General features: G+C 40.1%; 1 long non-coding RNA gene across 1 annotated transcript in view; it reads right to left on the bottom strand.

Annotated features, from left to right (window-relative positions):
* Nucleotides 1-2,895: 2,895 nt before the first annotated feature.
* LOC108791677 overlaps nt 2,896-4,134 on the bottom strand; it is a 20,762-nt gene continuing 19,523 nt past the window's right edge. Inside the window, exon 3 of the long non-coding RNA XR_001941519.1 lies at nt 2,896-2,907. This is a non-coding gene — a long non-coding RNA (uncharacterized LOC108791677). The remainder of the gene's footprint in view (nt 2,908-4,134) is intronic.

The following is a 4,134-nucleotide window of genomic DNA, read 5'->3' on the forward strand; positions in this document are numbered from 1 at the left end:
AATGTAATTTTAAGACCGAAACAGAAAATAAAAAATTTGTCAGGCGGAAACCAAACCTAGCATTTTAAACAAAATTTTTTGTATGTTCTTTATTGAAAGATTTTACAATATAAAAACAAAAATAATCAAGAAATAAGACCAGTAATAAAGGAAAAACAAACATGTCAATAAGTATAGACATTGCTCGATTCAAATCAAAATAGAAACAGAAAGAAACATTGAGGTAAAGTGGAGTATTCTCCATCTTCCTGTATCATTAAATGTAACACTCCATACATCCAGAGTGCAAGTGGACAAATGTATCAAAATATTTATCAAAGGGGTTGAAATAACCAAGAGTACATCAGGCACTTTCATATGAGATAGGGTCGCGTAACATCACACTCAAATCCATCTTCCGAGGATATATTGAGGGGTTCCTAAACTGAGGGGAGTCGCATAAGACTTTGGTCCAGACATCTACTTGCTTGCAGCATATGAAAGGAGTGAACTAGATAGAATAGCCGAAGGAAGGAGGGGAGAAAAGAGAAGCATAGTAAGAAAAGTAAAATTAAAGAAAAAAATGTGGGGAGGATTTGACGGCAGTAGGTTATATTTCTTGCACCACGGACTGCAAGAAAGATTACAGCCCACTTCCTCAAGGAGGGGCATCCTGCATCAAAGAGGAAAATGTTAGTGCCTGAGTGAAGTCGGTCCAATAGAACCACGTCTTACAGTACTTGGCATGTAGACCCTTACTAGACCAGACCAGATCCTCAATTCTCTCTACTTCTCCAACTTTATGAAGTCACATGGAGACCGTGGGTGTCCTGGTGGACTCAAAACAATTCAAAATATATTAACTGCCTAATTAAGCACGCCTCAATGCATGGAAACAGGTCCACTGCAGCAAACTGTGTTGTGGTGTGAATGAACCCCCAACAGCTTAGGACCTATTACTGGGTCTGGGTCATGATGATAGTACAGTGAGCAAACAGCATAAAACTGCTAAATTAAACTTTCATCAACATTGCAGGCCTAGATAAAAGTGAATGCGGGGCATTACATGTCTAGAAAATAACATTAAAATAAAATTATCCATAAAGTTGTTTGCATATACTGGCAGCGTTATCCATAGCGGGCGAGCTACGTAATTAGCCATATGTCAAAGAACGCATTAGAGGTTTACATTTCCAAACTCTACTTCAGCTAAATGGTTTGAAATACACAAAATAACTTGAAATTAGATTTAACCTCTCCCTCATGTTAAGAAGCAGTAGAGTGAGATATAATTGTCGCCAATTAGCGGTAAATTGAGCCCTGTGAAATTCTGTTCAATATAAGTTGAACTCTAACTTGATGTTTAAAACAAACATCAATTAATGCAGCTATATGTTCACTGAAAAATCATTAGATGTATTTTAGGTGCAAAAATAAATGTTGTGACATTGTATAAGCTCATGGAAACGATGGCACGGCGAATGTGTGTCGTAATGAAAGCTAAATGCAGTCCAACGAAATATTAGAGTGTGACTTTTTTTCTTTTGGGCTTTGCAGTGTACGTTTAAGGACCGTTTTGGTGTTTGGTCCCCTTCTAATCCCCTCTTATTTACTTACTTTATTTATTTATTTATGGTTCTTAAGGTCCTTTTTAACATTTCTAAACCCAGGTCAGGTTTATACGGAATAACCCTTCAAATCTATGACAATGTCGAAGAATTCAGAATCTTAACCAGTGTTGATGTTCTCCTTTCAATCTTCTTGGGGTTTTTATATTGCCTTTCAAACAAAATGTTATGTGTACTTGTAAATTGGAAAACCTAATAAAATGGACAAAATGGAGGCCGTTGATATCCACCAATATTTATAGTTGAAGTACTCCACACTGTTTCTGAATTTGGATCTTTATTACCCTTTGGGGATGAATTATAACTCATACGCCCTGCCATACATTGGCCGAATGCCATTCACACATCATTCCCGAAGGAATTCCTATGCTTCTCGGCTCCATCTAGTGGAGTTAATTTGCTTTGCAAATGGCATTCGGCCAGCGTATGGCTGGGCGTATGATTTATAAATCACCCTTTTAAATCACAATTACAAAGTGTAATGAATCTTCAATCACAAAGGATTTAAAATATTATTCGAGTACTCTTCAGGCTCCAGGTAACGCATTTATTTTGCTTTGCTCCTGTAGGGACTTCCAAATTACATCTCAGAGAACACCAAAGTGGAAAAACAGCCGGCTTTATAGGAAATTAAAATAGCAGAAAGCATCTGGCAGGTTTTATTCTGATTGCCCACCAGTCCGATTTAATGAATTGGGAGACTTTGTACATAAACAAGCCGCAGGCTTTCATCATAATGTAAACTTCAGTTTTAACTCCCTTTTAATCAGGAGCATCAACAGTGTCTGTCCATTGTAACCGAAGGGGGTTGTCAAGATTGTCGTATCTTAAAGTGTATGACAATCCTAACAATAAACTTCTCCAATTTGGTCCCTATTGGTTTCATCTGTTAAAAGAAAAAAAGATACTTGTTGGTCTTGATGCAAATGTTGTAAGCTGATAACTTCCCGTGCTCTCTGTCTGTGCTGCACTCCTATTAATGATATTGTTCTTTGAGGAATCTAGAACTACACCTCTATGTTATGGACAATAGGAGAAGGATGGAGTTCCATGGTCCTATCTTGTTTCTGTTGTCTTGATAGAGAAGGGTTAATGTGTTGTCACCACAGGAACAGGACAGAAAGGTTCACCAGATAAACATAAAGGAATTAAAGGCGGAAAAATGCAACCACCGCATCTACTGTATGAGATCTCTCATTTTTCAATGTGCTCTTACTAAGGCTTTTGACTAAGAGGGGGCTTTTCTTCTAAGGTTCAATACTAAACAGATGTCTAAATGTTTCCCCAAGGTTATGACTTTCTATAGATGGATACCTCAGGTCCAAAAGGTGGGCAAAAAAAAGCACTGGACACCGAAACTTGCAGCCCCTAAGTATGGAATGATAATAATGCTAACAAATGGTGACCAGTCATTGGTCAGCTGCTAGAGAACCAAGAAACCAGACAGAAAGTTAAAGCGCAAGTTTAAAAAAATAAAAGGAGTTTATTGAAAACTACAATAAACATAAATGGCAAAAAACAATGAAGAAAGTGCAGGATGTAGTCTATACCAAGCCAGAGGTCAGATGCCAAAGTAGGTAGTCAGTCAAACCAGGTCAGAGAACATTGAGAGCAGGATGAATGGAAACAAAGCCAGAGTCAGTCAGCCAGAGCCAGGGTCAGCCACGGAGAGCAGGAACAACTGCGGAAACTGAGTGAACAAGCTAATGGTTAAACAGTGGACTGTTGTTGCATCATCACCCTGAGACAAGAATTTGCCTCATCCAAATAGAATAGAAAGCAGTAGTGATTTATTTTATTTTTTTTTATAAACCAATTAGGTTTATAAAAAAAAAAAAATCACTACAGCTTGCTATTCTATCTAACTAAGCCTTGTATCCCCATATGGTGGAAAATGGATGAGGCTGAGCACATGTCAAGGCCCGAACACTGTAGTGCATAATGCATACATATAGTGAGTACTCAAAAAAAGTATCGGTACTCGTACTCAGACCCAAAAAAGTGGTATCGGTGCATCCCTACCTAAAAGCAAAAAAATTATATATTGCAGCTCACCAGCCCTTACAGTTGCAAGAACAAGTATGTGAACCCCTGGGAATTAAAGGAGAACTATGGGGTAAGGCTTTTCCCCATAGTTCTCCTTAGGGTAACGGGAGGACAAAAACTAGCGTCCTCCCATCACCCTAGGCTCAGTATACCGCGAGCTGTAGTCGGTCGGTATACTGAGACGCTGCAGCTGAAGCGGATGCCGACAATTGTGCCGGGATCCGCCCAGCTGCGTGACTGACAGCTGGCTCTACCTATCTAGAGGAAGAGCCAGCTGTACCCCTCCCCCCTCCGTTCCGCCAGTCAGCTCTGGCGGATCGGGGAGGGGGGAATCCAGCCCCTCCCCTGTCACGGCAGAGAGCCGTGACAGGATCGAGAGGTGAGCGAACGCCGGTATGTGTTCGCTCACCTCCCGATCTACTGAGCCGACCTGTGACAGTCTCATTGTCACAGGTCGGCTAGAACTATGAGGTGAGTGAAA

This window comes from Nanorana parkeri, unplaced genomic scaffold, assembly GCF_000935625.1.
Source record: "Nanorana parkeri isolate BGI_ZX_2015 unplaced genomic scaffold, ASM93562v1 scaffold566, whole genome shotgun sequence".
NCBI classification, from domain to species: domain Eukaryota; kingdom Metazoa; phylum Chordata; class Amphibia; order Anura; family Dicroglossidae; genus Nanorana; species Nanorana parkeri.